The 21,354-nt window shown below is 39.6% G+C and overlaps 1 protein-coding gene across 4 annotated transcripts in view; it reads right to left on the bottom strand.

Annotated features, from left to right (window-relative positions):
* PPP2R3A (protein phosphatase 2 regulatory subunit B''alpha) overlaps nt 1-21,354 on the bottom strand; it is a 184,923-nt gene that overhangs the window by 3,710 nt on the left and 159,859 nt on the right. The gene's annotated exons all lie outside the window — the stretch shown is intronic.

The raw sequence follows: 21,354 nt of genomic DNA, 5'->3' as shown, positions 1-21,354 counted from the left end.
TTTAGGTGTTGCTGGTATCCCCTGAATTCTGTATCCTCCAGGCTACCACTAAGGTTGGCTTTAGGCAGAGATGCAATATTTTCTCTTGGAAATGATGTGCCCTGCCTGAAATACTGATAAATATTCTGAGGCTGTATCTCTGAGCCTCATATGTAGATATGTACATCAGAAAAACGTACATCAGTTAGCAATGTCTATTACAGTATTTGACATCACTGGCTAGCCCTTGCAGGGATCTCCCACAATATTTAAGCAGGAATTTGTGGACATACAGTCCCTTCGTCAAAAAGGTACCAAGGCCAATTAGTGAGGGAAAATATGCTGAGGTAGGTATATACAGTAGGTGGCACCTATTCAAGTTCCTAAAACATTCTGTGTGTGTGTTTTTTCTTTCGAGATGGAGTCTCACTCTGTCGCCCAGGCTGGAGTGCAGTGGGGCCATCTTGGCTCACTGCAACCTCTGCCTCCCAAGTTCACGTGATTCTCCTGCCTCAGCCTCCCGAGTAGCTGAGATTTACAGGCATGTGCTACCACACCCAGCTAATTTTTGTATTTTTAGTAGAGACAGGGTTTCACCATGTTCGCCAGACTGGTCTTGAACTCCTAACCTCAAGTGATCTACCCGTCTCGACCTCCCAAAATGCTGGGATTACAGGCATGAGCCACTGTGCCCAGTCAACATCTTTTTGTTTTTGAGATGGAGTCTTGCTCTGTTGCCCAGGCTGGAGTGCAGTGGCATGATCTTGGTTCACTGCAACCTCTGCCTTCCGGGTTCAAGCAATTCTCCTGCCTCAGCCTCCCAAGAAGCAGGGATTACAGACGTATATCACCACGCCTGGCTAGTTTTTGTATTGTTTTAGTAGCGACAGGGTTTCGCCATGTTGGCCAGGCTGGTCTTAAACTCCTGACCTCAGGTGATCCACCCCCCTCAGCCTCCCAAAGTGCTGGGATTAAAGGTGTGAGCCACTGCACCCCGCCTAGGCCAACATTTTTGAATAGAGGTTAGAGGTTTAAACCTTTTAAAAACCTTACTTGAGAGAAAATTGTTCCCTATGACTACCAGTTTATGATACTGTCAAAAGTTATAATTTGTTATAACTTATTAATAAAAATACTCCATTCCATTCTTGTTTCCACTCCTCTTCCCCCATCTCCTTGAGGCCTCAATGTGGCATGGGATGTGCTGGATAAGGAGGCAATAGGAGAGGAACTTTCCGCTAATGCAAGTGAAATGGCTGATGGCTGATGGCAGAGCCTCTGTTCTGGGGAACAAAATTCTCAAAACCACTGCTGCTGATTTCTTATCAGGATGGGAGCATCTTCTTCCCCTTGGTGCCCTAATGTGTTGTCTGTAAGCTATCAGTGTTAAATACCTCAATGTAGGTCTATGAATAAGGCATATTTTCAGAGTTAAGTGTGAAGTGAGACTCATTCTGTAAATATTTGAATTCCTGTTGCTAAGTGTCAGAGCCAAATGCTAGGATTACAATGATGAAAAAGACTGAATCAGCCCTCTCCTCACAGCACTTGAAGCCTAATGGAGACCTTATGGAGTTAGGGGTTAAGTGATTTAGCCTTAGAGCACAGGCTTTGGAGTCAGACTATAAAAGTCAGGTTCCAATCTGGGTTTGATCACTTAATGTGATTTTGGGCATGTTGGTGAGTGACACCTAATCCTATATTGGGGGAGGGGTTATACATATTTGTGTATGTCATTTTTGAATAAAACATTTGCAAAAGGAAGTTCATTCAATAACCCTCCTTTGTCAGCATCCGGGAGACTCCTCTTAATTTTGGTGGTTCTCAACTAGGGTGATTTTGCCTCCCCCCAGGGGACATTTGGGAATGTCTGGAGACATGTCTGTGTCTTGATTGTCACCACTGAGTGGGTCCTACTGGCATCTAGTGGGTAGAGTGCAGGGATGGTGCTAAACATCCTACAATGTGCCGTATGTCTCAATAAAATTACCCATCTTAGAACTCTTGCTCCTTCAATGCCAGTGCGTCCCAGGTTCTGGACTAATAAGCTCTTCTTGTTTTGTACTTCCCTCGTCAGCTTAGTCTTTCCTATGGCTTTACTCACTGCCTACTCACCTGTGGTTTCCAAACTATGTCCAGCCTCGGCCTCTTTCTAAGCTGGAGAACTCCATATATCCAGCTGCCTACTATATAGATGGCTCTTTCAGAACAGCAGCATGTATAAACTTGAACTCATCTTTCCCACTGTCCTGGTTCTCCCTATTTTAGTCAATGGCACTGTCATCTGCCCACTCAAAGCCAGAAACTCGGTTATCCCAAGTTTCTCTTTCCTCACCTCAACTACAGTTGACCATATGGATACAACCCTGCCTCTTCCTCCCTACCACCACTGGCTTAAGTTCACGGTACCATACTTTCTTGTTTGGATTACACTCTTGCCACATATCCTTTGCTACTGCCATACCAGGCTGTTATGGTGTTGGAATAGGTTATGGTCTTGGGACCTAATGCCACTGTACATGTTTTTCAATGGCTTGAAATGCCCTTTCCTCTTTGGCTAGCTTGCGTTCATCTTTTAATCTGAGATGTCACGTACAGGTTTCCTGATTCTTCACTCCTGAATTAACCACATCTCTGATTCAGATGTATGTAATGGCTTCCTTATTTGTCTCCCTACTTCTGTTCTTGCACTTCCACTAATCTGGCAGAATGATCTTCAGAAAACCTAAGGGGTAGGGATTATATCACTCCCTTGCTTAACAATTTTCAGTGGCTTCCCTAGGCCCTCCATGATCTGGCCCCTGCTAGACTTTGTAACCACATCTCCCTCTGTTGCTCACTATATTCTGGCCACACTAGGCTTTAAAAATCTCCCCAACATGCTGTTTCCTGCCTCAAAATCACTGCATACAGTCACATATTTTACTCCCTGCCTAGGACATTTTTGCTGTTGTTTCTTTTCAACCTTTTAGGTCTTATCAACTACTCACTCAGAAAATTCTTCCCTCAGCACCGTAAGTTGCAACTCCTTGTCCATTACTGGTTCATCTTATTAGTCTCCTTCATATTTACATAATTAAATCCGTTCCCCACTTGATTGTAAAGTGTCCGTTTTGTAACTCACTAATTTCCTTGGGCTATAGTACAGTGATTGGCACTAGGTGCTCAAAATGAATTGTTGAATGAAAAGTGATGTCCTAATGCTCTTGTGAAACAATGTGTAGAGTTGCGGGGACAGGATTGGAGTCAGTAAAATGGTGAGAGTGCAGAATTCATTCATGATCATTCATTCATTTATCTTTTAGATAGAGTCTCGCTCTGTCACCCAGGAGGGCAATGGCATGATCTCGGCTCACTGCACCCTCCACCTCCCAGGTTCAAGCAATTATCCTGCCTCAGCCTCCTGAGTAGCTGGGATTATAGGCGTGTACCACCACGCCCGGCTTTTTTTTTTTTTTTTTTTTTTTTTGAGACGGAGTTTTGTTCTTGTTGCCCAGGCTGGAGTGCAGTGGCGTGATCTCGGCTCACTGCAAACTCCGCCTCCGGGATTCAAGCGATTCTCCTGCCTCAGCCTCCCAAGTAGCTGCAATTACAGGCATGTGCCACCACACCTGGCCAATTTTGTATTTTTAGTAGAGACAGGGTTTCTCCATGTTGTTCAGGCTGGTCTCGAACTCCCGACCTCAGGTGATCTGCCCTCCTCGGTCTTCCAAAGTGTTGGGATTATTACAGGCGTGAGCCACTGAGCCGGGTTTTTTTTTTTTTTCTTTTTTTTTTTAAAAGAGACAGTCTCACTCTGTCACCCAGGCTGGAGTACAGTGGCATGATCTTAGCCTCAAACTCCTAGGCTCAAGGAATCCTCCTGCCTTGGCCTCCCAAAGGGCTGGGAATTATAGGTGTGAGCTACTGAGCTTGGCCTCACAATTCATCTTGAGTCAGATCTGTTAGAACCTTAATCTTTATCCTGCTCTCCAGGAATTCTTGAGAACATGGAGAACAAAGTATGTTAACTGACTCCTTCTGCATGGCCACTTCTGGGTTCAGTGGTATTCCCCAGGGCTCAAATGAAGATTATTTTATTAGGTGTTTTCTGTTAACTGGCCATTTTTGAATGAGCAGAGGGGTCAGAAGATTAAAGCAGAACTCACAGGGTTCAGAAACAATTTACTAGAAATCGTAGGTATCAAATTGAGAACATATTCTTTTTTTTTTTTTTTTTTGAGACAGAGTCTCGCTCTGTTGCCCAGACTGGAGTGGAGTGGCACTATCTCAGCTTACTGCAACCTCCACCTCCTGGGTTCAAGCGATTCTCCTGCCTCAGCCTCCTGAGTAGCTAGGATTACAGGCATGCACCACCACACCTAGTTAATTTTTTTTATTTTTAGTAGAGACAGGGTTTCACCATGTTGGCCAGGCTAGTCTCGAACTCCCAACCTCAGGTGATCTGCCCGCCTCAGCCTCCAAAAATGTTGGGATTACAGGCTTGAGCCACCGTGCCCAGCTGAGAACAAATTCTTTTTTTTTTTTTTTTTTTTTTTGAGATGGAGTCTCGTTCTGTTGCCAGGCTGGAGGGCAGTGGTGTGATCTCGGCTCACTGCAACCTCCGCCTCTGAGGTTCAAGCAATTCTCCTGCCTCAGCCACCTGAGTAGTTGGGATTACAGGCACATGCCACCACGCCCAGCTAACTTTTGTATTTTTAGTAGAGACGGGGTTTCACCATGTTGGCTAAGATGGCCTTGATCTCCTGACCTCGTGATCCCCCCACTGGCCTCCCAAAGGGCTGGGAGTACAGGTGTGAACCACCGCACCTTGCCTGAGAACAAATTCTCTAACACAGTTTTGTTAGCATGAGGGGATATGGTGGTTCAAGTAATTTGGCCAGCAACGCCACTGCCTTTAGAAACTTATTTCCCTAAGTAAGTTTTCCCTTTCAGATGAGCAGTTTCTGGGCAAAAGTATTAAGCCGGGCTCTGTAGATTCCTGGGATAGAAATATAAAAGTTGGAATGAGCAGAGATAATGACTGGGACATACATCGTTTGACAAAGGATTGTATGCAGTTTCATGGTGTTGTCTGGGAGTTAGGTTTTGATTCCTGTTTCCAGGATTCTGACTGTTTACAGGGACAAAGGAATAGAATATTTGATTCAGGGATTATCTGGGCATATCTAAGACATATGGTACCTATAAGCATAGAATAAAATGTTCAATATTTTGGCCTGGCATGGTGACTCATGCCTGTAATCCCAGCACTTTCGGGGAGGCCGATGTGGGCAGATCACCTGAGGTTGGGAGTTGGAGACCAGCCTGACCAACATGGAGAAACCCTGTCTCTACTAAAAATACAAAATTAGCTGGGCGTGGTGGCGCATGCCTGTAATCCCAGCTACTCGGGAGGCTGAAGCAGGAGAATCGCTTGAACCTGGGAGGCGGAGGTTGTGGTGAGCTGAGATTGTGCCATTGCACTCCAGCCTGGATGACGAGAGCGAAACTCCGTCTCAAAAAAAAAAAAAAAAAAAAGTTCAATATTTCTCTAGTTTGGAGTCTATAATGCTTCAGAAATAGAAATGTGTGATTTATCTTTATACTTTTAAGTTAAAAATAGATATCCTAAGCCACTTAGGTAAAATGGATTAGCTGAAATATTTGGAAGTTGGATATTTGGTTCACTGAATTTCCTTAACCCATCCAGTGACCAGAAAATCTTTAGTTTCAACTCTTGTTGAAGTTTCCTAGTATGTACCACTTGCTTTCCTGTCCCAGGAAGTAGATTTCACTTCAGTTTTGATGGTTAAAGGAACTCTTGCAGTTCTTCAGAATCATGAGCTATCAACTGTTAATTCTTACTCATTGTGTATGTAGACAGCATAAAAATGTGGGCTAAATATATTCTAATTATGAACTGGAAGGACAGGGTCTGAATTCATGTTTATTACCAAGCACAGTGCCTGGCATAGAGTAGGTACCAGTAAATATCTGTTGAAATAAATTAAAATTGGGCTTTGATATGGTTTGTTCAATGTGGAAAAAAATAAAACATTAACTTCAGGCCCATGTAGAGGCTCTGTTTATTAAGCACTAAAAAATAATTCTGAACTCGTATATCTGTAATATTATAACTCATGTTTTGGAATATTAATTCATGTCATTCCTTCTTTTTCTTTCCCTATACCCTAATATATACACACAACCCTCCATTCTCCCTGTTGCCCTGTTCCTCTCCTACATTCTCCCACCTCACTGAGGAGAGTTGGGCTTCATACTTCTCACTAGTTACATTCCTGGACGATTGCTCTAATGGGTTTCTGGCTGGCTTTCTTTACCTACAGTGCCTTAGTTTCCAGTGCTGATGGATGTAAATGTAGATCTCTGACAGAGTAACTCATATATTTTTAATATAAAGGAAAAAGCTGCCTTTAAAAACATTCAATAGAAAACAGTTCTAATCTGCCCAAATGTCCAATAATAGGGAAATGGATGTGAGTTACTGCTTGAGAGAACACTGAAGCACTAAAAGTCCTGTTTTTGAACACATTAGTAACAAGTGTTAAAAAGAAATATACCAAGTATAAAATAATGGTTATCCCTGGATCATTGAACCAAGAGTGATTTTAATCTCTTTATATTTTCCATTTTTTCAAGTATTAGTCAAATTGGCAGAAAAGCTTGTTTCTGATTATTGAGGGTCTCAGTTTCTTAGGATAGTAACATGGAAGACCCTTTAGCCTTCTTTACATAATTTCTGTGGCGTTTTTAATGTACTTCATTGCATAAACCATAAGAATGTTAATTATAAATATGGTATCATAACCTGTTATCTTCATATAGGTAACACATTTAGTTGACTTGGATTAAGTAACTGGTACCCTGTCTTTCTGGCTTCTCTTACGAGGGTTGAATTTATATAAATGCTGTTGTATGCTGTGATCACTTTGTGTGCTAGACATATTAATTTGCAACGTTTACAGCCTCATACTTATGGAAGCTTTGGTCTTGCTTCACCTCACTGAGACCTGTAGTGATTACGAGGTTAGTTATTGAAGACATTACATAAGTACCAGTCTTGAAATCAGGAGGTACAGATGCTTAGCACAATGGCTACCTGTGATTGTTGTTAGATGGTAAAGTAGGTGGAGGATTTTAAGTTGTTTTTGGAGGGCCAAATCGTCTGGACTACTGCAGATATCCTTGTAGTGAGGGTGGCTGCTGTATTGCTGTGGTCTGTGCCTTTCAGTAAACATTTGCTGAGGACCTCCTACATAACAGTTTGCCAGGTGCTGGGACTAGAAGACTAAGAAAACGTTCTTGGCCCCTGAGGAGCTCACAATTTAATGGTAAAACAAATAGCTCCATTTTTTTTTTTTACCATTAATATACCAGACACTGTTAGATTCATTATATACATTATCTCTTAATTCTCAGTACAATCCTGCTGTTCATGCAACAGATATTTACCGTGTCAAGCAGTAAAATGTGCCCTAGGAGTGAAGGGAACAAGATAAGGGATAGAATGCTAATGTTACAGCTGAATAAACTCTACTTCAGAGAGGTTAGGTAATGTGATCACAAAAGTGGTAGTAATAAATAGCCATTGTTTATTGATTACACAGACACTGTGCCTAAGGGCCTTATATACACTGTCTTATTTAATCCTTAAAACAGCTCAGTGTGCCAAGTGGTACCCTTATTTTTATAGAGGATGCTGGGGCTTGGATGCCTGAGATTACACAGCTTGTGTGATAAAGCAAGGATTTGAAGTTAGGTTTGTCTAACTTCAAATTTCATGCTCTTAACCATGATGTTTTACATATATATATATATATATATTTTTTTTTTTTTTTTTTGAGACAGAGTCTTGCTCTGTTGCCCAGGCTGGAGTGCAATGGCATGATCACAGCTCACTGCAACCTCCACCTCCTTCCTAGGTTCATTCAAATGATCCTCCCGCCCCAGCCTCCCAAGTAGCTGGGATTATAGGCATACATCACCACGCCCAGCTAACATTTGTATTTTTAGTAGAGATGGGGTTTTGCCATGTTGGCTAGGCAGGTCTTGAACTCCTGGCCTCATCTGCCTGCCTCGGCCTCCCAAAGTGTTGGGATTAGAGGCGTGAGCCACTGCACAGGGCCCATGATGTTATATTGTATTTCTCCTATATGGAGTAGTAATAGCTACTATTTATCATGAGCCATGTGCCAGGTGTTTACATATAATATCTTAGATTCTCACAACCACCTCAGGAAGTGGATGCTGATGCCTTCTGAAACTTAGCCTCAGGAGTCAAGTAACCTGCCCAGCTGGTGAGTGGACCAGATCTGTCTGGCTCCTAAGCCTCTGGTCTTTCTGTGGTTACTAACATTCCTCCCTTTCTGATACCTGAGTGGCAATTTCTGTTTGACAATTAGACTCTCCCTGACATATTTGTGATTCTTTCTTGAGATGAAACCCTAGTTGATTTAGCCTTGGGAATTTAGGTCTGGCCTTGCTTTTGCATGAGTTTGTCAGTTGTTATTCCTGTAAACAGGCCTTTTCCTTTCCTTTCCTTTGTTCACATTCTACTGCTTGCTCTATAGACTGTGGCTGTTGTAAGCCTCCTTGCCCCTTGGGACCTCATAACCCACATGTGTTCCGTGTAGGCCTTATCTTATCTCCCACAACATGAGAAGTGGGGTATCCTGCAAGCAGCAAGAGCCTCTCATATACAACGGTTGAATTTCACTCCAGCTGGTCTCTGCGTCTCCTCTTGTGACCCCTCCTCACCTGTGCTTCTGTCTGCAACCCCCTGCCTCCTCTTTCTTCCTTCCAGGCACACTGGCACGTTCTCTCAGTGCTACCACAACTTGAAAAAACTTTCGCTTGAGCCAATTATTTATTCTCTTTAGATGCCACTAGTTTCTCTTCTTTTCAGATGAACATGTCTATTTGTTGAGATCTGCTATCTATTTCTTCTTCCTTTAAAGTAGGTTATAAAACAATAGTAATATTTTTTGTAAAATACATGATCTAGCTGCACAGAAATGTCTAGAAGGATATACTCCAAAGTGATAAAACAGCCTGTCTCTGGGTGGTGAATTTTAGGTGTAGATTTTTGTTTATATTCTAACTCTTCTGCAATGAACATGTATTACCTATATAAACAGATAAAGGAGAAAAATAATTTTTTCCCATTTGTTAAAGTAATACAGTACATGTTTATTACATGAACCTTTATAAATTATAGAACCAATATTTTGGTATAAAAAACCAAATTACTTGCAATTCCACAGCCCAGAGTTAATGACTGTTAATATTTTGGGGTGTTATCTTTTAGCTTGTGTATATACATACACACATTTTAAATACTGAGATTATATCACAATTTTGTAATCTTGATTTTTCTATGAAATTAAAAATTTTCAAGTACATTTCAATAGCTGCATGTTATGACATATAGATACCATGACTTATTTAACCATTCTGTATTGAACATTTGTGTTGCTTTGAATTTATTTTAGAATTACCTGTGACCAGTGCCAATTGTTTAGATTACACAATTCTATCCAAATTTCTGATTATTTACAATAGATATTCAGAATTACTATTAGGGAGTCAAAGGGCATAAATTCAAGTTGTTGCTACATATTGTCAAATTACTTTCCAGGGACACTGGGGCAATATGCTTTTACCAGCAATGTTTGAAAGTGCATGTCTTCCTGCAGTAAGCCTAGAGTGAGGTGTTTCTACAATTTGCTTGTTCTATGAGACAGCAGTGAAGACACTATATTTTAACTGCATCTGTATGTCTTCCCATCCTGTCTTGCATTTGCCAGTATCCAATAATGCTTAATATACAGTAGTAATGCAAACATTTATTGAATATTATCCTTAAAACTTATGTTTTAAAAATTGCTGCCAATTTAATAAGCTAAAGTTTTTTGGCTCTTGCTTTTTTAAAAAACAGCTTTATTTAGGTATAATTACATACCATAGATTTTACCAATTTTAAGTGTTCAGTGCATTTTAGTAAATTTCTTTTTTTTTTTTTTGAGATGGAGTTTCACTCTTGTTCCCCAGGCTGGAGTGCAATGGCACAATCTCAGCTCACCATCATATGGTGGAACGTTATAAAAAATACATATATTTAAAATATATATATACATATTTATTTTTGTCCTTGCTTGAAAGTCTCTCATGAAAAGATGTATGTTGCTTATCAGTTCACCAGTTTGGTGGACATGTGGATTATTTCCAGTTTTGAGCTACTAGGAATAATGCTGTTATGAACACTGGGTGAGCTTTTCTCTTAGGTAGATTTCTAGGAGTGAAATTATTGATTCATAAGCCAAATGTATGTTTAACTTTTTAAGAAACTGCCAAACTTTTCTGAAGAAGCTGTATAGTTTTACATCCTTACCAGCCCAATGTATGAGAGTTCTGGTTTCTCCACATTACTGCCAACTGGTGATTTTAGTTGTTCCAAGTGGCTGTGTAGTATATCTCACTGAGGTTTTAATTTGCAATTTCCTAATGTCTAATAATACAGAACATCTTTTCATACACCTATTTACTGTTTGTACCTCCTTTTTAGTGTGTATTCAGATGTTCTGTCTATTTAAAAAACTGGGTTATTAGTCTTTTTGTTATTTAGAGTTCTTTACATATTCTGGATATGAGTTCTTTATCAGAATGTTTTGGAAATATTTTCTCCTGGTCTGTTTTTTCATTTTCTTAATGGTGTCTTCTGAAGAGCAATCGTTTTTAATTTTGAAGGAAGTCCAATGTATCAATTTTTAAAAATTACTCTTGCCTAACCCAAGGTCACAAAGATTTTCCTTTGTTTTATTCCAGAAGCTTTGTAGTTTTAGCCCTTACAGTTAGTTCTATGATTCCTTTTTAATTATTTTTATATTTAGCACAAGATTATGGATTGGGGTGCTTTTTGGCACATGGATATCCAATTATTTTAGCATCATTTTTGAAAAGACCATCTTTTCTCTTTTGGTTTAAAATTAGTTGGAGTGTTACATTGATCTCTGTGTATATATATACCAATGCTACAATGTCTTGATGATTGGTTTATAGTACATTTTGAAATCAGGTAATCTAGTCCTTCAACTTTGTTCTTTTAAAAAAGTGTTTTGGCTATTCTAGATATTTTTCATTTTCTATACAAGTTTTAGGATTAGTTTACTAATTTCTACAACAAAAGTCTGCCGGGATTTTGATAGGGATTAGGTTAAATCCGTACATCGATTTGGGGATAAGTGACATTTTAACAACACTGAGCCTTCTAATCTTTCCATTTATTTAGGTCTTCTTTAATTTCTCTCAGCATTGTTTTTTTAGTTTCATTGTATAAGTATTATTATTTTATTATATTTATTCCTATTTTGTTATATTTATTTATTCCTATTTTTCACATTCTTTTTGATATGATTGTGAATAGAATTTTCTTTTTATTTCAATTTCATCACTGGAGTGCTCATTGCTAGTATACAGAAATACTGTACTACTGATTTTTGTATATTGAGCTTGTATTCTGAGATTGTGTTAATTCACTTAATAGCACTGGTATCTTTTATGTAGATTCCTTAGTTTTCAATTTGTAGGTCACATCATCTGTGAATATATAGTTTTACATCTTCCTTTCCAATCTGAATGCCTTTAAAAAGTTTTTTTCTTGCCTTACTGCCCTGGGTAGGACCCCCCAGTTACAATGGTTGCGTAGAAACAGTGAGGAATAGAAACATCCTTGCCTGGTTCTTGATCTTAGGAAAAAGGCATTTGTTTTTTTTTTATTAATACTTTAAGTTCTAGAGTACATGTGCACAACGTGCAGATTTGATACATAGGTATACATGTGCCATGGTGGTTTGCTGCACCCATCAACTCATCATTTACATTAGGTATTTCTCCCAATGCTGTCCCTCCCCCAGCCTCCCACCCCCTGACAGGCCCTGGTGTGTGATGTTCCCCGCCCTGTGTCCAAGTGATCTCATTGTTCAATTCCCACCTATGAGTGAGAACATGCAGTGTTTGGTTTTCTGTCCTTGTGGCAGTTTGCTGAGAATGATGGTTTTCACCTTCATCCATGTCCCTGCAAAGGACATGAACTCATCCTTTTTTATGGCTGCATAGTATTCCATGGTGTATATGTACCACATTTTCTTAATCCAGTCTATCATTGATGGACATTTGGGTTGGTTCCAAGTCTTTGCTACTGTGAATAGTGCCATGATAAACATATGTGTGTATGTGTCTAAGGAGCATGATGTATAATCCTTTGGGTATATACCCAGTAATGGGATTGTTGGGTCAAATGGTAATTCTAGTTCTAGATCATTGAGGAATCGCCACACTGTCTTCCACAATGGTTCAACTAATTTACACTCCCACCAACAGTGTAAAAGCGTTCCTATTTCTCTACATCCTCTCCAGCATCTGTTGTTTCCTTTTTAATGATTGCCATTCTAACTGGCATGAGATGGTATCTCACTGTGGTTTTGATTTGCATTTCTCTGATGACCAGTGATGATGAACATTTTTTCATGTGTCTGTTGGCTGCATAGATGTCTTCTTTTGAGAGGTGTCTGTTCATATCCTTTGCCTACTTTTTGATGGGGTTGTTTTTTTCTTGTAAATTTGTTTGAGTTCTTTGTAGATTTTGGATATTAGCCCTTTGTCAGATGGGTAGATTGCAAAAATTTTCTCCCATTCTGTAGGCTGCCTGTTTACTCTGATGGTGATGGTAGTTTCTTTTGCTGTGCAGAAGCTCTTTAGTTTAATTAGATCCCATTTGTCAATTCTGGCTTTTGTTGCCATTGCTTTTGGTGTTTTAATCATGAAGTCCTTGCCCATGCCTATGTCCTGAATGGTATTGCCTAGGTTTTCTTCTAGGGTTTTTATGGTTTTAGGTCTAACTTAATTAAGTCTTTAATCCATCTTGAATTAACTTTTGTATAAGGTGTAAGGAAGGGATCCAGTTTCAGCTTTCTACATATGGCTAGCCAGTTTTCCCAGCACCATTTATTAAATAGGGAATCCTTTCCCCATTTCTTGTTTTTGTCAGGTTTGTCAAAGATCAGATGGTTGTAGATGTGTGGTGTTATTTCTGAGGCCTCCGTTGTTTCATTGGTCTATACATCTGTTTTGGTACTAGTACCATGCTGTTTTTGTTACTGTAGCCTTGTAGCATAGTTTGAAGTCAGGTAGCATGATGCCTCCTTCTTTGTTCTTTTTGCTTAGCATTGTCTTGGCAATGCGGGCTCTTTTTTGGTTCCATATGAATTTTAAAGTAGTTTTTTCCAGTTTGGTGAAGAAAGTCATTGGTAGCTTGAAGGGGATGGAATTGCATCTATAAATTACTTTGGGCAGTATGGCCATTTTCATGATATTGATTCTTCCTATCCATGAGCATGGAATATTCTTCCATTTGTTTGTGTCCTCTTTTATTTCATTGAGCAGTGGTTTGTAGTTCTCCTTGAAGAGGTCCTTCACATTCCCTGTAAGTGGGATTCCTAGGTATTTTATTCTCTTTATAGCAATAGTGAATGGGAGTTCACTCATTATTTGTTTCTGTTTGTTATTGGTATATAGGAATGCCTGTGATTTTTGCACAATTGATTTTGTATCCTGAGACTTTGCTGAAGTTGTTTATCAGCTTAAGGAGATTTTGGGCTGAGACGATGGGGTTTTCTAAATATATAATCATGTCATCTGCAAACAGGGACAATTTGACTTCCTCTTTTCCTATCTCAATACCCTTTATTTCTTTCTCCTGCCTGATTGCCCTGGACAGAACCTCCAATACTATGTTGAATAGGAGTGGTTAGAGAGGGCATCCTTGTCTCGTGCTGGTTTTCAAAGGGAATGCTTCCAGTTTTTGCCCATTCAGTATGATACTGGTTGTGGGTTTGTCATAAAGAGCTCTTATTATTTTGAGATTATGTTCCATCAATACCTAGTTTATTGAGAGTGTTTAGCATGAAGGGCTGTTCAATTTTGTTGAAGGCCTTTTCTGCATCTATTGATATAATCGTGTGGTTTTTGTCATTGGTTCTGTTTATGTGATGGATTACATTTATTGATTTGCATATGTTGAACCAGGCTTGCATCCCAGGGATGAAGTTGACTTGATCATAGTGGATAAGCTTTTTGATGTGCTGCTGGATTCGGTTTGCCAGTATTTTATTGAGGATTTTTGCATTGATGTTCATCAGGGATATGGGCTTGAAATTCTCTTTTTTTGTTGTGTCTCTGGCAGGCTTTGGCATCAGGATGATGCTGGCCTCCTAAAATGAGTTAGAGAGGATTCTCTCTTTTTCTATTGATTGGAATAGTTTCAGAAGGAACGGTACCAGCTCCTCTTTGTACCTCTGGTAGAATTCGGCTGTGAATCTGTCTGGTCCTGGACTTTTTTTGGTTGGTGGGCTATTAATTATTGCTTCAATTTCAGAGCCTGTTATTGCTCTATTCAGAGATTCAACTTCTTCCTGGTTTAGTCTTGGGAGGGTGTATCTGTACAGGAATTTATCCATTTCTTCTAGATATTCTAGTTTATTTGCGTAGAGGTGTTTATAGTATTCTCTGATGGTAGTTTGTATTTCTGTGGGATTGGTGGTGATATCCCCTTTATCATTTTTTATTGCACCTATTTGATTCTTCTTTATTATTAGTCTTGGTAGAGGTCTATCAATTTTGTTGATTTCTTCAAAAAACCACCTCCTGGATTCATTGATTTTTTGAAGGGTTTTTTTGTGTCTCTATCTCTTTCAGTTCTGCTCTAATCTTAGTTATTTCTTGGCTTCTGCTAGCTTTTCAATTTGTTTGCTCTTGCTTCTCTAGTTCTTTTAATTGTGATGTTAGGGTGTCGATTTTAGATCTTTCCTGCTTTCTCTTGTGGGCATTTAGTGCTATAAATTTCCCTCCACACACTGCTTTAAATGTGTCCCAGAGATTCTGGTATGTTGTGCCTTTGTTCTCATTGGTTTCAAACAACATCTTTATTTCTGCCTTCATTTCGTTATGTACCCAGAAGTCATTCAGGAGCAGGTGGTTTAGTTTCCATGTAGTTGAGTGGTTTTGAGTGGGTTTCTTAATCCTGAGTTCTAGTTTGATTGCACTGTGGTCTGAGAGACAGTTTGTTATAATTTCTGTTCTTTTACATTTGCTGAGGAGTGCTTTACTTCCAACTATGTGGTCAGTTTTGGAATAAGTGTGATGTGGTGCTGAGAAGAATGTATATTCTGTTGATTTGGGGTGGAGAGTTCTGTAGATGTCTATTAGGTCTGCTTGTTGCAGAGCTGAGTTCAAGTCCTGGACATTCTTGTTAACCTTCTGTCTCGTTGATCTGTCTAATATTGACAGTGCGGTGTTAAAGTGTCGCACTATTATTGTGTGGGAGTCTAAGTCTCTTTGTAGGTCTCTGAGAACTTGCTTTATGAATCTGGGTGCTCCTGTACTGGGTGCATATATATTTAGGATAGTTAGCTCTTCTTGTTGAATTGATCTCTTTACCATTATGTAATGGCCTTCTTTGTCTCCTTTGTTCTTTGTTGGTTTAAAGTCTGTTTTATCAGAGACTAGGATGCAACCCCTCGTTTTTTGTTTTGCTTTCCATTTGCTTGGTAGATCTTCCTCCATCCCTTTATTTTGAGCCTATGTGTGTCTTTGCACATGAGATGGGTCTCCTGAATACAGCACACCAGTGGGTCTTGACTCTATCCAATTTGCCAGTCTGTGTCTTTTAATTGGGGCATTTAGCCCATTTATATTTAAGGTTAATACTGTTATGTGTTAATTTGATCCTGTCATTATGATGTTTGCTGGTTATTTTGCCTGTTAATTGGTACAGTTTCTTCATAGCATCGACGGTCTTTACAATTTGGCATGTTTTTGCAGTGGCTGGTTCCAGTTGCTTCTTTCCATGTTTAGTGCTTCCTTCAGGAGCTCTTATAAGGCAGGCCTGGTGGTGACAAAATCTCTCAGCATTTACTTGTCTGTAAAGGATTTTCTTTCTCCTTCACTTATGAAGCTTAGTTTGGCTGGATGTGAAATTCTGGATTGAAAATTCTTTTCTTTAAGAATGTTGAATATTGGCCCCCACTCTCTTCTGGCTTGTAGGGTTTCTGCCGAGAGATGTGCTTTTAGTCTGATGGGCTTTCCTTTGTGGGTAACCCGACCTTTCTCTCTGGCTGCCCTTAACACTTTTTCCCTCATTTCAACCTTGCTGAATCTGACAATTATGTGTCTTGTGGTTGCTCTCCTTGAGGAGTATCTTTGTGGTGTTCTCTGTATTTCCTGAATTTGAATGTTGGCTTGCCTTGCTAGGTTGGGGAAATTCTCCTGGATAATATCCTGAAGAGTGTTTTCCAACTTGGTTCCATTCTCCCCATCAGTTTCAGGTACACCAATCAGATGTCGATTTGGTCTTTTCACATAGTCCCATATTTCTTGGAGGCTTTGTTTGTTTCTTTTTACTCTTTTTTCTCTAACCTTGTCTTCTCGCTTCATTTCATTAGTTTGATCTTCAATAACTGATACCCTTTCTTCCACCTGATCGAATCAGCTGTTGAAGCTTGTGTGTCACGAAGTTCATGTGCCATGGTTTTCAGCTCCATCAGGTCATTTAAGGTCTTCTCTACACTGTTTATTCTAGTTAGCCATTCATCTCATCTTTTTTCATGGTTTTTAGCTTCCTTGCAATGGGTTCGAACATCCTCCTCTAGCTTGGTGAACTTTGTTATTACCAACCTTCTGAAGCCTACTTCTGTCAACTTGTCAAAGTCATTCTCCGTCCAGCTTTGTTCCGTTGCTGGCAAGGAGCTGTGATCCTTTGGAGGAGAAGAAGTGCTCTGATTTTTAGAATTTTCAGCTTTTCTGCTCTGGTTTCTCCCCATCTTTGTGGTTTTATCTACCTTTGGTCTTTGATGTTGGTGACCTACAGATGGGGTTTTGGTGTAGATGACCTTTTTGTTGATGTTGATGCTATTCCTTTCTGTTTGTTAGTTTTCCTTCTAACAGTCAGGTCCCTCAGCTGCAGGTCTGTTGGAGTTTGCTGGAGGTCCACTCCAGACTGTTTGCCTGGGTATCAGCAGTGGAGGCTGCAGAACAGCAATTACAGATCGGCAAATATTGCTGCCTGATCCTTCCTCTGGAAGCTTTGTTCCAGAGGGGCAGCCGCTTATATGAGGTATCTGTCGGCCCCTAGTAGGAGGTGTCCCCCCGTTAGGCTACACAGGGGTCAGGGACTCACTTGAGGAGGCAGTCTGTTCATTCTTAGAGCTCAAATGCCGTGCTGGGAGAACCACTGCTCTCTTCAGAGCTGTCAGACAGGGACGTTTAAGTCTGCCGAAGTTGTCTGCTGCCTTTTGTTCAGCTATGCCCTGCCCATAGAGGTGGAGTCTAGAGGCAGTAGGCATTGTTGAGCTGCTGTGGGCTCTGCCCAGTTCGAGCTCTGGCTGCTTTGTTTACCTACTCAAGCCTCAGGAATGGCGGATGCCCATCCCCTAGCCCAGCTACCATCTCGCAGTTCGATCTCAGACTGCTGCGCTAGCAGTGAGCAAGGCTCCATGGGCGTGGGACCTGCCGAGCCAGGCACGGGAGAGAATCTCCTTGTCTGCCGGTTGCTAAGACCTTGAGCAAAGCGCAGTATTTAGGTGGGAGTATCCCGTTTTTCCAGGTAGTCTGTCACGGCTTCCCTTGGTTAGGAAAGGGAAATCCCCCAACTCCTTGTGCTTCCTGGGTGAGGACAGTGGGCTGCACCCACTGTCCAACCAGTCCCAATGAGATGAACCAAGTACCTCAGTTGGAAATGCAGAAATCACCCATCTTCTGCATCGATCATGCTGGGAGCTGCAGACCAGAGTTGTTCCTATTCAGCCATCTTGGAACGCCCCTCCTTTTTTTTCTTTTAACCATAACTGTGATGTTAACTATAGATGCCCTTTATCAGGCTGAGCAACTTCCCCTCTATCCTTACTTGGGTGAGAGTTATTGTCAATGGATGTTGGGTTTTGTCAATGATAATGTGCTTTTTGTCATTTTTTCTATTAATATGGTTGTATTACATTGATTTTTGAATAAGCCAACCTTTCATTTCTGGAATAAACCGCACTTAGTTATGGTATATAATCTTTTTTATGTCACTGGATTTGATATGCTAATATTTTATAAGAAGTTTTATATTGATGTTCATAAGGGACATTGCTTTGTTTTCTTTCTTTTTAAAATAGGGATGGGGTCTCACTATGTTACCCAGGCTGGTGTCAAACTCCTGGGCTCAAGCGATCCTCCCACCTTGGCCTCCCAAAGTGCCACGATTACAGGCGTGAGCCACCACGGGTGGCTGGGATATTGATTTGTAGTTTTAATTCTTTGTGATATTCAATACACAAGACAAGATGTCTTTGTCTGGCTTTCATATTAGGGTGATACTGGCTTTATAGAGTGATTTTGGAAGTATTCCCTCCTACTATTATTTTCTGGAAGTACTTGTGAAAGATTGGTATTTTTTTCCCTTAAATATTGGACAGAATTCACCAGTGAAGTCATCTGGACTTGGACTTCTCCTTTTTTAAATTTTTTATTTTTTGAGATGGAGTTTCACTCTTGTTGCCCAGGCTGGAGTGCAATGGCATGATCTCAGCTCACCGCAACCTCTGCCTCTTGAGTTCAAGCAATTCTCCTGCCTCAGCATCCCAAGTAGTTGGGAATACAGGCATGTGCTACCATGCCCAGCTAATTTTGTATTTTTAGTAGAGACAGGGTTTCTCCATGTTGGTCAGGCTGGTCTCGAACTCCCGACCTCTGGTGAACTGCCCTCCTTGGCCTCCCAAACTGTTGGGATTACAGGTGTGAGCCACCATGCCCGGGCTGGACTTGGACTTTTCTTATGGGGAAGACTTTTAATAACAAATTCAGTATCTTTATTTGATACAGGCCTATTCTGATTTTTCAATTTCTTCTTGAGTCAGTTTTTGTAATTTGAGTTTTTCTAGCATTTTTCCCCCATTTCATCCACGGTGTGAAATTTGGATAAAGTTGTTCATAATATTCCCTTATAATTCTTTTAACTTCTGTAGTACCTACTGTGATGCGTCCTCTTCCATTCCTGATACTGTTACTTTATACCTTTTCTCTTTTTTTGTTGGTTTAGCTGAACATTTATCTTTTAAAAAAATCTTTCTAAGGAACCAGGTTTTGGTTTAATTAATTTTATATTTTTTCCTGTTTTCTATTTCATTGATTTCTTTTCTGAGCTTTATTATATCCTTTCTTCTATTTTTGGTCTTGTTTGCTCTTTTTTTTCTAGCTGAAGGTGGAAGCTTGTATTGTTGATATTAGACCTTTCTAAGTGATAATTATCCCTCTAAGCACTGCTTTAGGGTGCTTAGAAAACATCCCATATGTTTTCTTTCTTTTTTGAGACAAGGTCTCAGTTTGTCACTTGGGCTGGAGTGAAGTGGTGTGGATCATAGCTCACTGTAACCTCAAGCTTCTGGGCTCAAGCAATCCTCTTGCTTCAGCCTCTCAGGCAGCTAGAACTATAGGTGTCTGCCATCCCCATGCCCGGCTAATTCTGTAGAAATGGGGTCTCGCTGTGCTGCCCAGTCTGATCTTGAACTCCTGGCCCCAAGCAATCTTCCCAACTTGGCCTCCCAGAGTGCTCAGATTACTGGCATGAGCCACTGTGCCCAGTCCATCCCATATATTTTCACATGTTTTTTTCATTCATTTAAAGATAATTTTGAATTTCCCTGTGGTTTTTTCTTTGACCCATGCATCTTAAGAGTGTGTCATTTAATTTCCAAATGTTTTGGGGTTCCCAGATCTCTGTTTTCTAATTTAATTCAATTTTTAATCAAAAAACATATTTATATTATTGTAATCATTTGAATTTATCAAGTCTTATTTTATCTGCCTAAGACGTGGTCTGGAAAAGTTCTGTGTGCACCTGGATGAAAGAGTGTATATATATTTTTGTTGTTTTGTGGAGTGTGCCCTAATAATGATTAAATCAAATGTGTTGACTATTAAGTCTTCTGTATCCTTGAGTGTCTGCAATCGTTCTATCAATTACTGAATGAGAAGTGTTGAAATCTCCAGCTGTAATTGTTGACTTATCTATTTCTCCTTTCAAGTCTGGAAATTTTTATTTAATGTATTTTGTGGCTGTGTTGTTTGATACATATACATTTAAAATGATCACATCTGGCTACTGCATTTTAACACTGGTGAAGCAGGAATATTTATGTTTGTTTCCTGGGTAAAATGTCTGTCTTTTGACTGTTTTAGAACTGGACAATATTTATGTTCTTACTATTGATTTTGAAGAACCCTATTTATAAAACAAAATATTGGTCATATGATGCAACCCAGTTTGCCCTTTGACTGTGATGCAGAATTTTGTCACTTTTTTGGGTTACTTTTAACATTTACTCAAATCTATAAATAATTTCCTTATACATTTCTTCCATTACTTTTATGCTTTTAAAGTCTTTATTTGCATGCAGACATTAGTTTAATATGCATTTATTTCGCCCCCCCATGGAGTACCAACATTTTACTGACTAGCCTTTTCCTGACACATTTAACATGCTATCTTTATCATATGCTACCCATTGCTATGCATAATTTTTCTGTTTTGACGTGAATAATATACTTGCTTTAATTACTATGGTTTTATATAGTCCATCTCCCCTGTACCCCACCATACCTTTGTTTCTTTTCATCACTCATTGCTATTCTGTGTCCTTATTATGCCATGGGAGCTTTAAAACTAGCTTACTAAGTTCCACAACGTATTTTGGGGGATAAATTAAATTAATAAATTAACACAGCAACTGGTCATTTTTTTAACTGGTTATTTCTGGGATATGGAACTAAAACCCTTTATCCATTAAAGAGTTACTTATCTTAGTTTGCTTAGTTTTAAGATTTTTTCCCCCAAACTACAAGATATATTCAATTTTATGAGATGCCTTCAAAGAATCAATTTAAATTTTTATAATTTTGTCTCCTTTAATCGTTAATGACAGATTTTGTAAGGATAAACTAATGTTGCAGTCCTGGGATAACACCCATTTACTTCTGATGTATTCTTTTATACATTGGGAGATTTGACAATTTACATAATCTTCTGTGGTTCAGTTTTTGTAACTGTAACATAACAGTATCCAACACGTAGGGCTCTGTGAGCACAATGAATTAAAATACGTAGAACAGTGCTTGTTACATAGTATGCTCTTTGTGTGTATGTATAAATAGATTTTTTTGTTGTTGTTTACGCAGAAGTGTTTAATTTCTTCCTAATATATACAGTTGACCCTTGAATAATATCGGTCTGAACTTCATGGGTCTTCTTATACATGGATTTCCAACAAAATGCAGGTAAAA

The sequence above is a fragment of the Pongo abelii genome, chromosome 2, assembly GCF_028885655.2.
Source record: "Pongo abelii isolate AG06213 chromosome 2, NHGRI_mPonAbe1-v2.0_pri, whole genome shotgun sequence".
Taxonomy (NCBI): domain Eukaryota; kingdom Metazoa; phylum Chordata; class Mammalia; order Primates; family Hominidae; genus Pongo; species Pongo abelii.
This window is presented reverse-complemented; position numbering and strand designations above follow the sequence as displayed.